Source organism: Odocoileus virginianus, chromosome 10 (assembly GCF_023699985.2).
Source record: "Odocoileus virginianus isolate 20LAN1187 ecotype Illinois chromosome 10, Ovbor_1.2, whole genome shotgun sequence".
NCBI classification, from domain to species: domain Eukaryota; kingdom Metazoa; phylum Chordata; class Mammalia; order Artiodactyla; family Cervidae; genus Odocoileus; species Odocoileus virginianus.
The window spans coordinates 58,766,396-58,789,014 of record NC_069683.1 but is presented as its reverse complement, the minus strand read 5'-3'; the positions used below and the strand labels follow the sequence as shown (position 1 = coordinate 58,789,014).

Sequence of the window (22,619 nt, the reverse complement as noted above, 5' to 3'; positions counted from 1 at the left end):
ACCGGGAAGCTGTTGTGTAGCATAGGGAGCTAAGCTCGTTGCCCTGTGAAGACCTAGAGGGGTGGTGTGGGCCGGAGGGAGATTCAAGAAGGGGGCATGTGCATACATATGGCTGATTCACCTGTCGTACAGCAGAAACTAATACAACCTTCTAAAGCAATTATACTCCAATAAATATAATGGTCTAAACAAGAAAACAGGGGTCTTGATAGTAAAAAATAATATTAAAAATATTTTAAAAATGAAGATAACTAAAGCATTGTTTCTGCCTTCAAAATTAGGCTTAACAGTCTAGACAGGATGATATTAGAGAAAGTGTGAACACAATGACTGCAGAGTAAGAGATGGAGAAACCAAGCTTTATTGGTGTTCTAAAAGAAGCAACGATGGCATCCTATTGAAGGATTGTAAATACTTTCAGAAAAAAATATGGCATGAGGATGGATTTTAAGGAAAGTGACAAGTTTGACTCATGAAAGATAGGTTGGGAAAAATCTTATTTTTTAAAACCATATTTAATTTGAGGGGATAAAAGCTAGGATTTACATTGATAATCTGAGGATGGTAGGATTTACAGAAGTTGATTATCTTTTAAAAAATCAAATTCTTAGTGGAGTATTTCCATTTGATTTGCTAATTTGTCTACACTATTCACTTAAAAAAAGGTTTTATTTTTTAGGGTAGTTTTAGCTTTACAGAGACTTCCCATAATACCTATACCTTTACACATGCGTAGCCTTCTACACTATCAACATTACTCACTAGAATGATGAGTGACCAATGATGAACCCATTGACATGTCATAATCACCAAGTCGGGTATGGAGTTGGGCAAATATATAATGATGTGTATCCATCATTATAGTACTGTATAGAATATATCCACGGCCCTGAAAATCCTCTGTGTTTCATCTATTCATCTCTCAACCTCCAGCAACCAAATTTTATTGTCTCCATAATTCTGTCTTTTGCAGAATGTTGTATAATTGAAATCATTTGTATAATTGAAATCATATAAAGTGTAGACCTTTCAGATTGACTTGTTCCACTTAGTATCATGTATCTAAGATTCCTCTGTCTTGTCATTATTCAATAACATTTCTTTAATAATGTTCCATGGTCTGAATGTACCAGTTTGTTTATTTATTCACCTACTAAAGGATATCTCACTTGCTTCCATGTGTAAATTTTTGCACAGATATATATTTTCAACTCCTTTGGGTAAATACTGATTGCTGAAAAGATTGTGTCATAAGAATTTGTATAGTTGTGTAAGAACCGAACTGTCTTCCAAAGAGGCTATTATTGTTGCTTAGTCACTCAGTCATGTCAGACTTCTTGCAGCCACATGGACTGCAGCACTCCAGACTTCCTGTCCTTCACCATCTCCCAGATTAGCTCAAACTCATGTCCATTGAGTCAGTGATGACATCCAACCATATTGTCCTCTGTCATCCCCTTCTCCTCCTGCCTTCAATCTTTCCCAGTATCAGGGTCTTTCCCAATGAGTCGACTCTTTGCATCAGGTGGCCAGAGTATTGGAACTTCAGCTTTAATATCAGTCCTTCCAATGAATATTCAGGGTTGATTTCCTCCAGGATTGACTACTTTGATCTCCTTGCAGTCCAAGAGTCTTCTCCAACACCATAGTTCAAAAGCATCAATTCTTCAGTGCTGAGGCCCTCTTTATGGTCCAACTCTCACATTTGTACATGACTACTGGAAAAATCATAGCTTTGACTAGACAGACTTTTATTGGCAAAGTAATGTCTCTGCTTTTTAATACACTGTCTAGGTTTGTCATAGCTTTTCTTCCAAGGAGCAAGTATCTTTTAATTGCATGGCTGCAGTCACCATCCACAGAGACTTTGGAGCCCAAGAAAATAAAATCTGTCACTGTTTCCATTGCTATCCCATCTATTTGCCATGAAGTGATGGGACTGGATGTCATGATCTTAAGTTTTCTGAATGTTGAGTTTTAAGCCAGCTTTTTCCCTCTCCTCTTTCACCTTCATCAAAAGGCTGTTTAGTTCCTTTTCACTTTCTGCAATAAGGGTGCTGTCATCTGCATATCTGAGGTTATTGATATTTCTCCCAATGGAAAGAAGCTGTCCCGTTTGCAATTCTACCAGCAATGACTGAGTTCCTGTTGCTCCATATCCTTACCAGCAACACAGTCAGTGTTCGGGATTTTCATCATTCAAATAAGTTTATAGTGATATCTCACTGTGTTTGAATTTGCATTTCCCTGATGATATATCCCTGGGTCAAGAAGATCTCCTGGAGAAAATAATGGCAACCCACTCCAATATTCTTGCCTGGAAGATCCCATGGACAGTGGAGCCTGGCAGGCTATAGTTGATAGAGTTGTAAAGAGTTGGAATGACTGAGTGACTTCACTTTCACTTTGATGATATATAATATGGACCATCTTTTAATATGTTTATTTGCAATTTATATATCTTCTCTGTGAAGTGTGTATTACAGTCTTAGACTAATTTTTACACTGGATTTTTTTTCTTTATTGTTGAGCTATTTAAATATTTTAGATAATAATCCTTTATCAGATATGTTTTCCCAAATATTTTCTCCCTGTGATGTGTCTTCTAATTCTTTTGACATTATCTTTCTCAGGACAGAAATTTTTAGTTTTAATATAGTCCAGTTTATCAGTTCTTTCTTTCATAGATTGTATATTTGGTGGCGTTATCAAAAAAAAAAAAATCACCATAGCCAAGGTCATCTAGTTTTTCTCTTATGTTATCTTCTAGGAGTTGCATAGCGTTTTATTTTGCATTTAGATCTACCCTCCACTGTGAGTTACTTTTTTTGATAGGTGTCTAGATTCATATTTTTGTTTGTGGATGTCCAGTTGTTACAGCACAATTTATTAAAGACACTCTCTTTGCTCCATTGTGTTTCCTCTGCCCCTTTGTCAAAGTCAGTGGACTATATTTATGGGGTCTGCTTCTGGACTCTATTCTGTTCCACCTATCTATTTATGTATTCTTTTGCTAATACCACATTGTCCAAATTACTGTAGCTTTGTACTCTTTTTTTTTCTTTTATTTTTATTAGTTGGAGGCTAATTACTTTACACTATTGTAGTGGTTTTTGCCATACGTTGACATGAATCAGCCATGTAGTAAGTCTTGAAGCTATTCACTTTTGTGACATCAACTAACATGATTTAGCACTAATTATGTATTTACTGAAAATACAGCAGACATTCACTATTCACTGGGGACACATTTAAAGTTCTGATAAATCAGGAATCTCTGGGAAACTTTTTCTAAAAAATCGTAGGCTCAATAATTATTTTATAAACAGTGAATGTGTGGATCCAGGGAGAGAAATAACTGGGTATAAATATAGGTGGTGGGAGTACAGAAAGTTTGCAGAGAACATTGAGTTATTCATATCAATTGAAGCATGGAATAAATTAGGATGACAGTGATGGATAAGGGTAGGATATTAGAGCCATATTATTGAAGGTCTTACAGGAGAGTCTACTATGTAGCAGAAAGAAATTTTCAGTTGCCACATCTAACTTGAGGATTTACAACAAAATTTTGACCAGAAAAAAAATTGTCTATCTATCTGTCTATCATCTATATCTAACATAGTTATTTAGTTGCTAAGTCATGGCTGACACTTTAGCAACCTCATAATGTATAGGCTGCCAGGCTTTTTCTCTGTCCATGGAATTTCCCAGGCAAAAATACTGGAGTGGGTTGCCACTTCCTTCTCCAAGGGATCTTCCCAACCCAGGGACTGAATCCATGTCTCCTGCATTGTAGGCAGATTCTTTATCACTGAGCCATCAGGGAAGCCCATCTATATCTATATATAATATCCTAGCATATCTCGATATTTAATAACCCTTGTGATAAACGGTCTGAGGCTTGGCAATACTGTTTTCCACGTGATTGTCATTCTTAGGCAGTAACTAGAATTTGCATTAATAGATCTACTAAGAGTTTTATCAGAAGACCTTTCTTTGTTAGGTAGGCATTTGGAACCCATTTCCCCTCATTTGGGAGTAGTTTCCAGGCTAAATCACTGTCCTATTTATATCCATGACCTCTTTTTCAATGTGCTCTATCACTTGAGCACTATAGAGGCATTCTTGAAAGAAGTAGTATTTGGGTCAGAAATACCAATCAAAATGAGTGTAATTAGATTTTTTAACGAATGAGGAGTTTTTTGAAGTAGTTTTATCAGTAAGTCCTTAGTTAAACTTGTCTTCATTTGAACTGTTAAACCATTATGCACAATGACTATACTTGGATGTATTTAATAACAAACTTTGGGTCATTGGATACCTACTATGCCACATGACTCGAAGCATTTGGTGTGTGTGTGTGTATAGGGTTGGGGAGAGGTCACCTGGGGGTTTTAATCTAAAGTTCTGAAAAATAAGGAAATAGCTGGAGAAGATTTTATCCCCATGATTAGGGTGAAAGTCAGAGGAGGGTTATATGGGAATGGCTGGAGTTCAGAATAGAACTGCTTTCCTCCGTTCTGAAGGCTTATTGGCACTTTAAAAAAAAATCTGGGCAGATTTTGTATATTTTTAAATCACACATCAGAACTCTTCAGCATTGAGAATCATAAAATTTACCTGCTACCCCGTGAGAATGCAGAAGTTGTTGTTCAGTCACTCAGTCGTGTCTGACTCTTTGTGAAACCATGAACTGAAGAGTGCCAGGCTTTCCTGTCCTTCACCATCTCCTGGAGCTTTCTAAAATTCCTGTCTACCGAGTCAGTGATGCCATCCAATCTTCTCATCCTCTTTCGTCCCCTTCTCTTACTGCCTTCAATCTCTCAGCATCGGGGTCTTTTCCAGTGAGTCAGATCTTCACATCAGGTGGCCAAAGTATTGGACTTTCAGTTTTAGCATCAGTGCTTCCATTGAATATTCATGATTGATCTCCTCCAGGATTGACTTGTTTGATCTCCTTGTAGTCCAAGGGACTCTCAAGAGTCTTCTCCAGCACCATAGTTAAAGCATCAATTCTTTGGCACTCAGCCGTTTTTATTGCCCAGCTCTCACACCTATACATGACCACTGAAAAAACCATAGCTTTGACTATACAGACCTTTGTAGGCAATGTAATGTCTCTGCTTTTTAATACGCTGTCTAGGTTTACCATAGCTTTTCTTGCAGCTTGTGCTTCCTCCAACCCAGCATTTCGCATGATGTGCTCTGCATGTAAGTTAAATAAGCAGAGTGACAATATACAGCCTTGACTTACTCCTTTCCAAATTTGGAACCAGTCCATTGTGCCATGTCCAATGCTAACTGTTGCTTCTTGACCTGAATATAGGGTTCACAGGAGGCAGGTAAGGTGGTCTGCTATTTTCATCTCTTTAAGAATTTTCCATTTTGTTGTGATCTACACAGTCAAAGACTTTAGCATAATAAACGAAGCAGAAGTAGATGTTTTTCTGGAACTCTCTTGCTTTTTCTGTGATCCAGCAGATGTTGGCAATTTAATCTCTGGTCCTTCTGCCTCTTCTAAATCCAGCTTGTACATCTGGAAGTTCTTGGTTCACTGTTGAAGCCTAGCTTGAAGAATTTTGAGCATTGCTTTACTATGCAGATAGCTTCGTCTTATACCTAGATTTTAACAGACCTAGATGGGGTCTAGAGATCTAATTTTTAATAAGTACTATTTAGATGATTCTTATTCTGCTGATTCTGAAATTTTGCACTTGAAAGACTTGCTTAATGGACAGTTCAACCTCAATGAAAAAAATGGATGAATTTAGGGCTTCAGCTAAGACATCCCTGTTGAAGATGGTGGAGTAGAAGGACATTCACTCATCTCCCCCGATAAGAGCACTGAAACCACAGCTAGCTGTTGAAAGACTGTCAACAGGAGGACATGGAACCCATCAAAATGTGATACCCCATGCCCAAAGACAAAAGAGAAGCTACAGAAAGATGGTATGGGGGTGCAATCATTATAAAATCAAAGCACATACCCATTGGGGGGAGGGAGGACAAGCCACAAGCTAGACAGCAACAATACCAAAGAAGTTTTCTTAATATTGTGAAGGTTCTGAGCCCAATGTCAGGCTTCCCAGTGAGAGAATCTGGCAAAAAGACTAGGAATCTACAGAGAACCTGACTTTGAAGATCAGGGCAGTTTGATTGCAGGACTTCCACAGGACTGGTGGAGAGACTCCACTCTTGTAGGACACAAGCAAAACATTGTGCATGCCAGGACCCAGAGGAAAGGAGCAGTGACCCTACGGGAGACTGTACCACACCCACCTGCTAGTGCTGGAGAATCTTCTGTGGAGGTGTTGGTTGGCAGTGGCTCACCATGGGGATGGGGACCTTGAAAGCAGCAGTCCTGGGTGGTGCCCCTTGGATGAGCCCTGTTCCCTGTGGACTCCAGGCCTGGTTTGCCTCAGGACAAGCAAATGACAAGGAGGGAGAGCAGCCCCATCTATCAGCAGACAATTGTATTAAAGTCTTATTGAGCATTACCCTGCCCACCAGAGCAGCACCCAGTTTTTACCACTGCCAGTCCCACCCATCAGTAAGCTTGCACAAGCCTCTTAGCCTCATCCACCAGAGGGCAGACAGAAGAAGCAAGAAGAACTACAATCCCACAGCTTCCTGATGAAAACTACAATCACAGAAAGTTAATAAAATGAAAATACAGAGGATCTCTCTCAGATGAAAGAACAAGATAAAACCCCAGAAAAACAACTAAGTGGAGTTATATGACCTTCCAAAAAAAGAATTCAGAATAATGATAGTGAAGATGATCCATTATCTCAGAAAAAAGAATGGCTAAAGTGCAGGAAAAGCTTACCAAAGACCTAGAAGAACTAAATAAGAAACAAACAGATGAACAAATAATAGAAGGGCTCAATAGCAGAATTACTAGGCATAAGAACAGATTAGTGATCTGGAAGACAGAATGGTGGAAATTATTGCCACAAATCTGAATACAGAAAAAATAATGTAAAGAAGACAGCCTAAGAGACCTCTGGGACAACATTAAATATATCAGCATTCACATTAAAGGGTTCCTAGAAGAAGAGAGAAAGGACCCAAGAAAATATTTGAAGAAATAATAGCTGAAAACTCCCCTAACATGGAAAAGGAAATAGTCAATTAACTTCATGAAGTGCAGAGAGTCCCTGACATGATAAACCCAAGGAGGAAAGATGCCAAAAACATAGTAATCAAACTTGGGAGTTTCTTGGATTTTTTTAATTTTGGGGAGAAAAAAGATAAAGGCAAAGTATAATATTAAAAGCAAAAAGGAGTAAATGACAAATAACATACAATGGGATTCCCATACTGTTATCAGCACATTTCTCAACAGAAACTCTATAAACCAGAAGGTAATGGCATAATATATCTAAAGGGATGAAAGATAAGAACATACACCAAGAATACTCTACCAAACAAGAATCTTGTTCAGATATGATGGATAAATCAAAAGCATAACAGAAAAGCAAAAGTTAAGAGAATTCAGCACCACCAAACAAGCTTTACAACAAATACTAAAGGAAACAAAAGAGGAGGGAAAGACCTACAAAAAATAAACCCAAAACAATTAAGAAATAATAATAGGATCATGCATATTGATGATTACCTTAAACTACCTTAAAGGTAAATGGATTTTCTTAAATACAAATGGATTATATGCACCAACCAAAAGACATAGACTGGCTGGGTAGATACAAAAGCAAGATGTGTATATATGCTATCTGCAAGAGACCCATCTTAGACGGAGGGACACTTGCATACTTTGAATAATGTAATGGGAGAAGGTATTTCATGCAAATGGAAATCAAAACGAAGCTCAACATTTATGGTAAAAAAAAAAACCCACAACTCTCCAGAAACTGGACACAGAGGGAACATGCATTCATGCATGCTGAGTTGCTTTAGTCGTGTCCGACTCTTTGTGACCCCATGGTCTATAGCCTGCCAAGATTCTCCAGGGAGTGGGTTAGAGGGAATATAACATAAGAAAAACTCCATATAAAACAGGCCAACAGCTAACATTATACTCAATGGTGAAAAGCTGAAAGCATCCCCTCTAAGTAAGAAGATAAGGATGTCCACTCTCACCACTGTCTCAACATAATTTTCAGAGTCCAAACTTCAGTAGTCAGAGAAGAAAAGAAGTAAAGGGAATCCAAACTGAAAAGAAGTTAAACTCTTACTGTTTGCAATTGACATACTATACACAAAAGATCTTAAAAATGCTACCAGGAATTTACTTGAACTCATCACTTATTTTGCTGAAGTTGAAGGCTACAAAATTAATACACAGAAATCTGTTGCATTTATATATACAAATAATGAAAGATCAGAAAGAAAATTCAAGAAAAATCCCATTTATCATGACATAAAAAAGAATAAAATAGGAATAAATCTACCTGGGGCTTCTCCAGTGATTCAACAGTGAAGAATTTGCTGCAATGCAGTAGCCACAGGAGCCGTGGGTTCTATATCTGGGTCAGGAAGAACCCCTGGAGGAGGGTGTGGCAACCCAGTATTCTTGCCTGGAGAATCCCATGGACAGAGGAGCCTGGAAGGCTCAAGTCCACAGGGCTGCAAAGAGTCAGACGTGACTGAAGTGACTTAGCACAGCACAGCACAAATCTACCTACGAGTATAAAGACCTATACTCTGATAATTATAATATGCTGATGAAGGAAAACACACAGATGGAAAGATACACCATGTTCATGGATTGGTAGAATCAATATTGTCAAAGTTACTATACTGCACAAGGCAATCTTCAGATTCAGTGTAATCCCTATCAAATTACCAATGACTTTCTCCTTCCCACTGTGCCCAAATTTCCATGAAATTTCCCAGGTATTACTTGAACATTCTCGGGGATGATATTCTAAAAGAAAGTCTAAAGAAATTATTTTAAATAATTAATCTAAAGCTAAAATAATGTAATATATTATCTAAGAAGTTTATTTATATCATCTTTATTTCTGGAATAATGTGGGGACTTTGATTATAAAGTGTTGAGAAGATATACTGAGATAGATGAATTTAAAGTTTGATAAAAGCAAATTTAATAATGTGTGGGAGAGCAGTTGTTATATAATATTTTTAGTATTTAAGCCTTCTCTTATGTTCAGAGAAGGATGTAAGATTTTTCTGACATTTGCATAAGTGCTATCTTTTCCATCTCCAAACTTAGTTTAGTCATCTTTATTTTTATTTAATGTCATTTAAGAACAGGTTAGGGATACTGAAAGTAAATGAGATGCACTATTTTAGATGTGTCTATTAAAGACTGGGATAATTATAAAGGAATACAGATCATAGTCATCTATTTGGACAGATTTCTGTTGTTGCTGCTATGATATGTTTATAATGTCTACTTGTTTAACTTTAACTCAAGAAAAGAGCCTAAAGAGCAAGTTAATTGGTATGTAATTCTTTCACTTTCCCTGCTCCTTGTGAAAGCAAAGTTGACATTGTTTTGAAGAGAATCCACTAAAATTTTCACAAGTATCCAGTTCTGCTGAGCCTGTATGAATCTGACTGATGTGAAGGAAGAGGAGAGAATTGAGCTTTAATGGAAAGCTGCATTACTAAGGTGTTTCACTCAAGATTTTCATGTGAAAATGCGAAATATATCTTCAAGGAAAGATATGTATGGTTTTTTCAAGGAAAGAAAAACATCACAAGGATGTATTACTTGCACTTTACATACATCTATTTATTTGAAAACTTTTGAAAGATTACATATTCATTCATTCTCTCATTAATACTAGTTACCAAGTTTTCCTAACCTTTCTCCGGGCACAAGATTGGTTGATTTCCCCATCTTCTTTATGTTAAAAATGGTCGTCATGTAACTTACTGTTGTTAATCATGAGAAAAGCTATATTTGTCACATTTGGGATGAAACTTTAAGAGCTAGTGTACAATCAGAACCTCTTTTCTTCAGCCATGGCAACCAACTTCAGATGAGGAGGTTCTGTTAGCATTATCCCTGGAAAGAAGAAATGTGGCCCCGGATTTCTCTCCTCTACCCCAATTATTTAACCCACATGAATATGTAACATCAATCAGAAATAAACCTTTGTTATTTTAGTGCATTATGATTTGAAGGTTGTATTGACACTGAAGCATAATCTAGGTTTGCATGATGAAAAAAACATCTTTTAGATTTTTTTTTCTTTATGGTGGGTGTCTAAGAATAATTGTGGGACTTCCCTGGTGATTAAGAATCCACCTGCTAATGCAAAGGACATGAGTTTGAGCCCTGCTCCAGGAAGATCCCACATGAAACAAGCCTATGGATAGCAACTACTGAAGCCCACACACATAGAGCCTGTGCTCCACAACAAGAGAAAACACTGCAATGAGAAGCCTGAGTACCACAATGAAGCATAAACCCTGCTTGTCAGAACTAGAGAAAGCCCATGTGCAGCAGTGAAGACCCAGCAAGGCCATAAATAAATAAATAATCTTTTTAGAGTAATTTTGAGAATTTCATATCTGAATGTATGGTTTTTTATGTCTATCTTAAACCAAGTTCTTGATCCTATTATTTCTGATAGCCAGTGTGACTTTAAATATTTGGAAACTAAATATGAAATCTTACATGATCACGTGTTGACTTTGATGTGAATTTCTTATATTTATGTTGTGCACCTCATTGGAATTATTATATCATTCGATAACATATTACTCTATCTCATCCATACTATTACAAGATATATACCTCAGAAGAAACTACAACATACACCTAACTAATCTTTATATATTCCTGTGTTACAAATTCTAGAAATACACATTTAGATGCTGATAAGTTTGCTGATGATAGAGACTCCAAGAAGAGATCATACTCCAGGAACATGCATGTTCAGAATGACTGGAGAGCAATTCAATTTATACAAATAATTTACTGCCTATATGTTCTAATATTAGAAAATCAGAAGTAAGTTTCTAATTATATAACTAACAGCATTCTAGGTTTTTTAATTGTATAGAAATACAAAGGTATGAGATAAAAGTGGTGGTTAGCAAAAGACATTGAGTTTTTAAGGGAAAATGGTAAATGGCCACGCTTCCCCAGTGAGAGTTCTTTGGTGGAAATATATTTTAGTGTTTAGGATAAAACTTTTGCTGACTCACACTGCATCATCTCTTTGTTCTTATCATACAATCTTAATTTCTATTTTCTAGCATCAGAATATGGATCTTGAAGTGAAGATTCAGAAATTCATGATAGGCCCGAGGATATCTGAATCATTTTTTGATGCATATTTCCTGAATGACTCTGAAAATCAAGTGATAATTTTGGTATCCCTATTTCATGAGATTCATAAGTGTTTTCTTCATGTTCTTTTAAATGTAATAGAATTTAATGCAATAAAGCTTTTTAATGTTAAAGTGTTAGGATGCATTCATATGAAATCTATTTATTCCTAATAAGGGTCAAGAAGATTCCCTGGAGAAGGAAATGGCAACACATTCCAATATTCTTGCCTGGGAAATCCCATGAACAGAGGAGCCTGGCAGCTACAGTCTATGGGGTCACAAAGAATAGGACACAGTTAGCGACTAAACAATGGTAACAGCAAAATTAAATCTTACCCAATAGAACATATTGTAATTCTTATTATAATAGAAGCATCTCCAATAATTTAGAGGTATTTTTTATCATACCCAGATCTCCATTGCACACAAGACTACATGGTGTTTATAAAATAAATGAGGTGAATGAGCAAATGATTGGAATAACTTATTTTAATTATATTTTGTTTTTAAAATTTATAATAATAATTTTAAAATTATATTATGCATTATAGTTTATCATTTATAATTATGTGTTATTTTAATTATATTTAATAGTTCAGTATTCTTCCCTTGAGAATTCCATGAACAGTATGAAAAGGCAAAAAGATACAATACTGAAAGATGAACTCCCTAGGTTGGTAAGTGCCCAATATGGTACTGGAGTGGAGAAATAGCTCCAGAAAGAATGAAGAGGCTGAACCAAAGCAAAAAAATGCCCAGTTGTGGAAGTGACTGGTGATGGAAATAAAGTAAGATGCTGTAAAGAAAAACATTGCATAGGAAACTGGAACATTAGGTCAATGAATCAAGGTAAATTGAAAGTGGTCAAACAGGAGATGGTAAGAGTGAACATTGACATTTAGGGATCAGTGAACTAGAATGGACTGAAATTAGTTCACTTCAGTTGCTCAAGCGTGTCCAACTCTTTGCGACCCCATGAGCTGCAGCACGCCAGGCCTCCCTTCCATCACCAACCCCCAAAGCCTACGCAAACTAATGTCCATTGAGTCAGTGATGCCATCCAACCAGCTCATCCTCTGTCGTCCCCTTCTCCTCCTGCCCTCAATCTTTCCCAGCATCAGGGTCTTTTCTAATGAGTCAGCTCTTTGCATCAGGTGGCCAAAGTATTGGAGTTTCAGCTTCAACATCAGTCCTTCCAGTGAACACCCAGGACTGATCTCCTTTAGGATGGACTGGTTGGATCTCCTTGCAGTCCAAGGGACTCTCAAGAGTCTTCTCCAACACCACAGTTCAAAAACATCAATTCTTCGGCACTCAGCTTTCTTTATAGTCCACTCTCACATCCACACATGACTACTGGAAAAACCATAGCCTTGACGAGTCGGACCTTTGTTGGCAAAGTAATGTCTGCTTTTTAATATGCTGTCTAGGTTGGTCATAACTTTCCTTCCAAGGAGTAAACATCTTTTAATTTCATGGCTGCAGTCACCATCTGCAGTGATTTTGGAGCCCCCCAAAATAAAGTCAGCCACTGTTTCCACTGTTTCCCCATCTACTTGCCATGAAGTGATGGGACCAGATGTCATGATCTTAGTTTTCTAAATGTTGAGATTTAAGCCAACTTTTTCATTTTCCTCTTTCACTTTCATCAAGAAGCTCTTTAGTTCTTCTTCACTTCCTGGCATAAGGGCAGTGTCAACTGCATATCTGAGGTTATGGATATTTTTCCCTGCAACCTTGATTCCAGCTTGTGCTTCATCCAGCTCATCGTTTCTCATGATGTGCTCTGCATATAAGTTGAATAATCAGGGTGACAGTATACAACCTTGACATACTCCTTTTCCTATTTGGAACCAGTCTGTTGTTCCATGTCCAGTTCTAACTGTTGCTTCCTGACCTACATAGAGGTTTCTCAAAAGGGAGGTCAGGTGGTCTGGTATTCCCATCTCTTTCAGAATTTTCCACAGTTTGATCCATACAGTCAAAGGCTTTGGCATAGTCAATAAAGCAGAAATAGATGTTTTTCTGGAACTCTCTTGCTTTTTCCATGATTCAGCGGATGTTGGCAATTTGGACTCTGTTTCCTCTGCCTTTTCTAAAACCAGCTTGAACATCTGGAAGTTCATGGTTCACGTATCACTAAAGTCTGGCTTGGAGAATTTTGAGCATTACTTTAGTAGCGTGTGAGATGAGTGCAATTGTGCAGTAGTCTGAGCATTCTTTGGGATTGCCTTTCTTTGGGATTGGAATGAAAACTTACCTTTTCCAGTCCTGTGGCCACTGCTGAGTTTTCCAAATTTGCTGGCATATTGAGTGCAGCGCTGTCAGAACATCATCTTTCAGGATTTGAAATAGCTCAACTGAAATACCATCCACTAGTTTTCTTCATAGTGATGCTTTCTAAGGCCCACTTGACTTTGCGTTCTAGGATGTCTGGCTCTAGGTGAGTGAACACACCATCATGATTAACTGGGTTGTGAAGATCTTTTTTGTATAGTTCTTCTGTGTATTCTTGCCACCTCTTCTTAATATCTTCTGCTTCTATCAGGTCCATACAATTTCTGTCCTTTATTGAGCCCATCTTTGCATGAAATGTTCCCTTGGTATCTCTAATTTTCTTGAAGAGGTCTCTAGTCTTTCCCATTCTATTGTTTTCCTCTATTTGTTTGCATTGATCACTGAGGAAGGCTTTCTTATCTCTCCTTGCTGTTCTTTGGAACTCTGCATTCAGTTGCGTATATCTTTCCTTTTCTCCTTTGCTTTTTGCTTCTCTTCTTTTCACAGCTATTTGTAAGCTCTCCCCAGACAGCATTTTGCTTTTTTGCATTTCTTTTACTTGGGGATGGTCTTGCTCCCTGTCTCCTATACAATGTCATGAACCTCTGTCCATAGTTCATCGGGCTCTCTGTCTGTCAGATCTAGTCCCTTAAATCTATTTCTCACTTCCACTGTATAATCAATAGGGATTTGATTTAGATCATACCTGAATGGTTTAGTGGTTTTCCCCCACTTTCTTCAGTTTAAGTCTAAATTTGGCAATGTGGAGTTCATGATCTGAGCCACAGTCACCTCCTGGTCTTGTTTTTGCTGACTGTTTAGCGCTTCTCTATCTTTGGCTGCAAAGAATATAATTAATCTGATTTTGGTGTTGACTATCTGGTGATGTCCATGTGTAGAGTCTTCTCTTGTGTTGTTGGAAAAGGGTGTTTGCTATGACCAGTGCGTTCTCTTGACCAAACTCTATTAGCCTTTGCCCTGCTTCATTCTGTACTCCAAGGCCTAATTTGCCTGTTACTCCAGGTATTTCTTGACTTCCTACTTTTGCATGCCAGTTCCCTATAATGAAAAGGGCATCTTTTTGGGTGTTAGTTCTATAAGTTCTTGTAGACCTTCAAATTCAGCTTCTTCAGCATTACTGGTTGGGGCATAGGGTTGGATTATCATAATATTGAATGGTTTGCCTTGGAAACAAACAGAGATCATTCTGTCGTTTTTGAGATTGCATCCAAGTACTGCATTTTGGACTCTTTTGTTGACTATGATGGCTACTCCATTTCTTCTAAGGGATTCCTGCCCACAGTAGTACATATAATGGTCATCTGAGTTAAATTCACCCATTCCAGTCCCTTTTAGTTCGCTAATTCCCAGAATGTCAACGTTCACTCTTTCCATCTCCTATTTGACCACTTCCAGTTTACCTTGATTCATGGACCTAACATTCCTGGTTTCTATGCTATATTGCTCTTTACAGCATCAGACCTTGCTTCTATCACTAGTCACATCCACAACTGGGTGTTTTTTTTGTTTTTGTTTTTGCTTTTTTTGCTTTGGCTCCATCCCTTCATTCTTTCTGAAGTTATTTCTCCACTGATCTCCAGTTGCATATTGGGCACCTACTGACCTGGGGAGTTCATCTTTCAATGTCCTATCTTTTTGCCTTTTCATACTGTTCATGGGGTTCTCAAGGCAAGAATACTGAAGTGGTTTGCCATTCCCTTTTCCAGTGGACCACATTCTGTCAGACCTCTCCACCATGACCTGTCCGTCTTGGGTGGCCCCACATGGCATGGCCTAGTTTCATTGAGTTAGAGAAGGCTGTGTTCCATGTGATCAGATTGGCTAGATTTCTGTGATTGGGGTTTCAGTCTGGCTGAGTCTGGCTGCCCACTGATGCCCTCTGTCAGCGCGTACCATCTTACTTGGATTTCTGTTACCTTGGACGTGTGGTATCTCTTCACGTCTGCTCCAGAAAAGTGCAGCTGCTGCTCCTGACCTTGGATGTGACCTCTCTGCCACTCGCCGCTCCTGCACTGCCCAACCACCCTAGCCAGTCCTGGACCACAGCCGCCGCTTGCCAGAATAGGAATGGAATAGGCAAATTTAATTCAGGTGACCATTATATTTACTACTATGGGAAAGAATCCCTCAGAAGAAATGGCGTAGCTCTCATAGTCAATAAAAGAGTCCTTAATGCAGTACCTCAGTGTAATCTCAAAAGCAACCAAATGATCTCTGTTCATTTCCAAGGGAAACCATTCAGTATCACAGTAATCCTAGTCTATGCCCCCAACCACTAATGCTGAAGAAGCTGAAGTTGAACAGTTCTGTGAAGACCTACAAGACCTTCTAGAGCTAACAACAACAAAAAAAGATGTCCTTTTCATCATAGGGGACTGGTATGCAAATAAAGGAAGTCAAGGGATACCTGGAGTCACAGGCAAGTTTGGTCCTGGAGTACAAAATGAAGCAGGGCAAAAGCTAGCAGAGTTTTGCCAAGACAATGCACTAGTGATAGTAAACACCCTCTTCCAACAACACAAGAGATGACTCTACACATAGACATCACTAGATGATCAATGCAGAAATCAGAATGATGGTATTCTTTGTAGCCGAGGACAGAGAAGCTCGATACAGTCAGTAAACACAAGACCAGGAGCTGAGTATGGCTCAGGTCATGAACTCCTTATTGGAAAATTCAGACTTAAAGTGAAGAAAGTAGGGAAAACCATTAGACCATTCGGGTATGACCTAAATCAAATCCCTTGAGATTATACAGTGAGAGTGACAAATAGATTCAAGGGATTAGATCTCATAGACAGAGTGCCTGAAAAACTATGGATGGAGGTTTATAACATTGTACAGGAGGCAGCGATCAAAGCCATGCCCAAGAAAAAGAAATGCAAAAACGCAAAATGGTTGTCTGAGGAGGTCTTACAAATAGCTGAGGAAAGAAGAGAAGTGAAAGGCAAAGGAGAAAGCTTTGCCATATGAATGCAGAGTTCAAAGAAATAGCAAGGAGAGATAAGAAAGCATTTCTTGGTGATCAATGCAGAGATATAGAGGAAAACAATAGAATGGGAAAGACTAGAGATCTCTTCAAGAAAATTTTAGCTACCAAGAGACATTTCATTCAAAGATGGGCACAATAAAGGACAGAAACAGCATGGACCCAAAAGAAGCAGAAGATATTAAGAAGAGGTGGCACGAATACACAGAGAACTATACAAAAAAGGTCTAATGACCCAGATAACCACGATTGTGTGACCACTCACCTAGAACCAGACATCCTGGAGTGTGAAGTCAAGCGGGCCTTAGGAAGCATCACTACAAACAAAGTCAGTGGAGGTAATAGGATTCCAGCTGAGCTAGTTCAAATCCTAAAAGATGATACTGTTAAAGTGCTGTACTCAATATGCCAGCAAATTTGGAAAACTCAGCAGTGGCCACAGGATTGGAAAAGATCAGTTGTCATCCAAATATCAATGAAAGGCAATGTCAAAGAATGCTCAAACGACTGCACAATTTCACTCATCTCACACACTAGAAAAGTAATGCTCAAAATTCTCCAAGCTAGGCTTCAACAATATGTGAACTGAGAAATTCCAAATATTCAAGCTGCATTTAGAAAAGGCAGAGGAACAAGATATCAAATTGCGAACATCCACTGGATCATAGAAAAATCAAGAGTCCCCCAAAAAAGAGGCGGTCCCAAGATGATGGAGGAATAGACCACTTTCTCTCCCACAAATTCATCAAAAGATCAGTTGAATACTGAGCCCCTTCCACAAAATGACTTCTGAATGGTGGCAGAGAATACCCAGCATCCAGAAAGGCAGCCTGATCTCTTCAAAAGGAGGTAGGACAAAATATAAAAGACAAAAACAGAGACAAAATATTTAGGGATGGAGACTCATCCTGATGAGGGAGTTTGAAGGAGGAGTAAGTTTCCACACAGTAGGAAACCCTCTCACAGGCATGTCTGTGGGGAACTTTGGAATCTCAGAGAGCAACAAAACCGGGGGGGGGGGAGGGGGAGGGTGTGGAACCGCAGAACATGCACCTAACCTTAACTACTTGCATAAAAGTGGCTTAGATGCTTACATCTACCAACAGCAAGTGGGGTCTGAACAGGGAAGTGTGGGCTGCATCATTGATCCTTAGCATAAGGACCACCTTTGAATACCCTGAGGATAATCTGTAGGGCTCATGTGCCATAGCAATCCAAACTGTGGGATCTCCAGAGACACACACAAAAAAAGGACCTTTCTTGTGGAAGACTCTAACACAGCATGGTGACTCCTGGCACATCCACAGAATAAAAGATTGTGCATGCCCTAGTGAATTCCTAGGGAGAGCAAGCCAGCTGCCGTTTAGGGTCCTCCTTCCCCAGAGGCAGAGAGGCAGGTGCACAACAGCCAGAGACTGAAGGCAAGGGGCTCTGCAAACTCGGCCCGCATCTTCCACCAAACTGTGAGCAGGCTGCGAGTTGATAATGACGTCTTCCTGGGATGGGATCCTGGATGGATCACATCTGCCAGGAGTGTCACAGCCTGAGATTAGCTCCAGGATCGGGGAAGGGCACAAAACCCACAGCCCATCTGGGCCCGTGCCCTTGCAGAACACCCGAGAAACTGAGCGGCTTAGACCTGGGAAGTACATGAAACAGAGGGCCCACGTGGGGCAGCGCGCTTGCAGAGCACCCTGGGGCCTGAGCAGTGTGGACCCAGGAAATGCATGCTGCCTTGGGCTGTGGCAAACCCAGGGTGGTCCATCCAGTGTGAGCGCTCCCCACACACGCCAGTGGAGTTTGTTGGTAGTGTCCATCTCTCTCCACAGCACAACTGGACAAGTGAGCCCAAATGAGCAGCCACCTTCACCCCCTCGTGTCAGGGCAGAAATTAGACACTGAAGAGATTTGCAAACAGAAGAAGCCAAAATAAACAAAGAAGGGTGAACTTCTCTGGAAGTGACAGGTACAACAGATTAAAACTGCAGTTAAAGTTGAGACTATGCATTTGAGGGGCAACTATAGACCTTGAGAACAAGTACAAGCCTGAACAAGGGATTGATACTGAACTGACACCACACAGCATAGCCAAAGAAATTCCTAGATATATTTTTACTATCATAACTTTTCAATTTTTAAAAAATTTTAGTTCTTTAGTACTCCTTTAACTTTCATTTTTATAGCCTACTATTTATTACCTTTCCAAAAACACCCCTATTTTTTTTTAAAAAATTCCATATATATTTTTTAATTTGGGGGATTTATTTTGTTTTGTTTTTTTTTATATTGTATTTTTGCAACTCTAATGTCTATTCTAGGTTTTTAATCTCTGCTTTTTTGTATTTGTTATCAATTTTGTACCTTTAAGAATCTAGTCTTCAGTATCCATTTTCAGTTAGGGATTTGATTACTCTAAAAGGTCCAACAAGTCAAAGCTATGGTTTTTTCAATAGTCATGTATGGGTGTGCAAGTGGGACTAAAAGAAAACTGAGTGCTGAAGAATTGATGCTTCTGAACTGTGGTGTTGGAGAAGACCCTTGAGGGTCCCTGCAAGGAGATCCAAACAGTCAAGCCTGAAAGGAAATCAGTCCTGAATATTCATTGGAAGGACTGATGCTGGAGCTGAAACTCCAATATTTTGGCCACCTGATGCGAAGAACTGACTCACTGGAAAAGACCTTGATGCTGGGAAAGATTGAGGGCAGGAGGAGAAAGGGACGACAGAGGATGAGATGGCTGGATGGCATCACCAACTCGATGGACATGAGTCTGGGTAAACTCTGGGAGTTGGTGATGGACAGGGAGGCCTGACATACTGCAGCACATAAGGTCACAAAGACTTGGACACGACTGAGTGACTGAACTGAGCTGAACTATTTTAATTATATTGATAGCTAGTTATAATAAATTTATGTATTCATTTGGCATATATTTATTAAATAGTTATATTTAAGACACATTGATGATCACTATGAGTACAGACATTAAAAATACATGATCCTTTTCTTAAGGACCTTATGTTTAGGCCTTTAATCCATTTTGAGTTTATTTTGTAGCTTGGGATACATATTGATTATGCATTGATGCATATTGATTAAAACTTATAATGAAATCTCTAGTATAGAGGTGTGGAAAGTGTTGTTGAAAGTAAAAGAAAGGATTAGTTTTGCTACTAAGAACTAATGGAAGAGCCATGGAGTGATTCACAGAAAAGGTGATATTGGAATTGGACATTTAATACAATGTTTCATCACTTTGCTCTAATTAAAATATTAGATTTTTTTAGGATTTAGTCACCATATTTACCTTGATTATTAGAAAACTTTCCTCTAGAAATGAGTTATTCCTAACTTTTATACCATGTTCTATTCTTTGAAATTTGGGGAGTTTTAACCCTGAGTAAATACTTACAATATTTAAGAATCACAAAGGATGCTGAAATCAGAATTAAGTACACCAGTCAGAATGGCCATTATCAAATAATCTACCAACAGTCATTGCTGGATAGAAGGTGGAGAAAAGGGCTTTTCTGCATTGTTTGTCAGAATGTAAACTGATAGAGTTATTATGGAGATTCCTTTAAAAACTAGGAATAATTATACTGTATGACCCAGCAATCCCACTACTGAGCTTATACCCTGAAAGTCACAATTCTAAAAGACACATGTACCCCAATGTTCACTGCATCACTAGTTACAATAGCTAGGACATGGAAACAACCTAGATGTCCATTGACAGATGAATGGATAGAGAAGTGTGGTGTATGTATATAATGGAGTATTACTAAGCCATAAAAATGAATAAATTTGCTATATAGAAACACAAAAGACCCTGAATAGCCAAAACAGTCTTGAGAATGAAGAATGGAGCTTGAGGAATCAATGCTCCTGTCCTCAGACTGTGCTAAAAAGTTATGGTTATCAAGGTGGTATGGTACGGACAGAAAAATATAGAAATATATACCAATGGAACAAGGTAGAAAGCCCAAAGATAAACCTACACACATGTGAGCACGTTGGCTTTGACAGAGGAGGCAAGAATATCCCATGGAGAAAAGACCGTCTCTTCCATAAACTGTGTTGGGAAAACTGGATAGCTATACATAAAAAAATAAAAGACAAAAACCACTACAATATTGTAAAGTAATTAGCCTCCAACTAATAAAAATAAATGGAAAAAATAAAATAAAATTTAAAAAAAGAAAAGAAATTAGAACACTTCCTAACACAATACACAAAAATAAATTCACAATGGATTAGAAACCTAAATGTAATGCCAGAAACTATAAAACTCTTAGAGGAAAACTCAGACAGAACGCTCTTTGACACAAGCCATAGAAAGATCTTCTTTGACCTACCTCCTGCTGCTGCTGCTGCTGCTGCTGCTGCTGCTGCCTAGAGTAATGGAAATAAAAACAAAACTAAACAAACAGATCATGATTAAACTTAAACGCCTTTGCACAGCAAAGGAAGCCATAAAGAAGATGAAAGATAATCCTCAGATTGGGAGAAAATAATTGTAAATGAGATAGCTAACAGAAATTTAATCTCTAAAATATACAAGAAGCTCATGCAACTCAATATCAGAAAAACAATCTGATCAAAAAATGGGCAGAAGACTAAAACAGGCATTTCTCCAAAGAAGACATACAGATGACTAATAAACACATGAAAAGATGCTCAACATCACTTATTATTAGAGAAATGCAAATCAAAGCTACACAAGGTATCACCTCACACCAGTCAGAATGACCATCATCAAAATATCTACAAACAATAAATGCTGGAAAGGATGTGGAGAAAAGGGAATCTCACACACTGTTGAGAATGTAAATTAATACAGTCACCATGGAGAACAGTATGGAATTTTCTTTAAAAACTAGGAAAAAAGCTACCATATGACACAGTAATCCCACGACTGTGTAAATACCCTGACAAAAACATAACTGGAAAAGTCACATGTACTCTAGTGTTCATTGCAGTACTATTTACGGTAGCCAGAACATGGAAGCAACCTAGATATACATTGACAAATGAATGGTAAAGAAGTTGTGATACATATATACAATGGAGTGTTATTCATCTATAAAAAAGGAACAAATTTGAGTCACTTTTAGTGAGGTGGATAAACCTAGAACCTGTTATGCAGAGTGAAGTCAGAAAGAGAAAAACAAATATTGTATATTAATGCATATATACAAAATCTAGAAAACAGACACTGATGAACCTATTCCTAGGTCAGCAATAGAGAGACAAACATAGAGAACACACTTGTGGACACAGAATGGGGAAAAGGGTGGGACAAATTGAGATAGTCACATTGAAACATATACATTACCATATGTAAAATAGATAGCCAGTGGGAATTTGCTATATGATGCAGGGAGCTCAAACCGTTGCTCTATGACAACCTAGAGGGATGGAATGAGGTGGAAGATGGAAAGGAGGATCAAGAGGGAAGTGACATATGTATAGTACTAATAGTAGTGTTAGTCACTTAGTCATGCCCAACTCTTTGCAACCCTGTAGATTGTAACCCATCAGGCTTCTCTGTCCATGGGATTCTTCAGGCAAGAATATTGGAGTGGGTTGCCATTTCCTTCTCCAGGGGATCGTCCCAACCCAGGGTTGAATCCAGGTCTCCTGCCTTGCAGGCAAATTCTTTACTATCTGAGCTACAGGAAAGCCCATGTGTATACCTATGGCTGATTCATGTTGACATATGATAGAAACCAATACGACATTATACAGCAAATTTCCTCCAATTAAAAAACAAATTTAAAAAAGAATTACAACAGGATCTGGAAAGACTCTTGACAGTGTCTGCTAACTCTTTAATTGTAAGATTACAGAGGGGTTTCTGTGCATCAATTTGTAATCTCTCAAATATAACCAATATTAATTCTTCCACTTAGGATATTTGTGAGGATTAAATGAAATAATGCGTGTTAAGCAGTTGATGCTATTAATGGTAGAGAGTATGAATTCAAGAAGTGTTCAGTGTTAGAATTATTAAGAGTTAAGAATAGGCTAGACAATGAATTATAGATATATC

The 22,619-nt window shown here is 38.4% G+C and overlaps 1 protein-coding gene across 2 annotated transcripts in view; it reads left to right on the top strand.

The window, feature by feature from the left end:
• GUCY1A2 (guanylate cyclase 1 soluble subunit alpha 2) overlaps positions 1-22,619 on the top strand; it is a 405,388-nt gene that overhangs the window by 292,992 nt on the left and 89,777 nt on the right. The gene's annotated exons all lie outside the window — the stretch shown is intronic.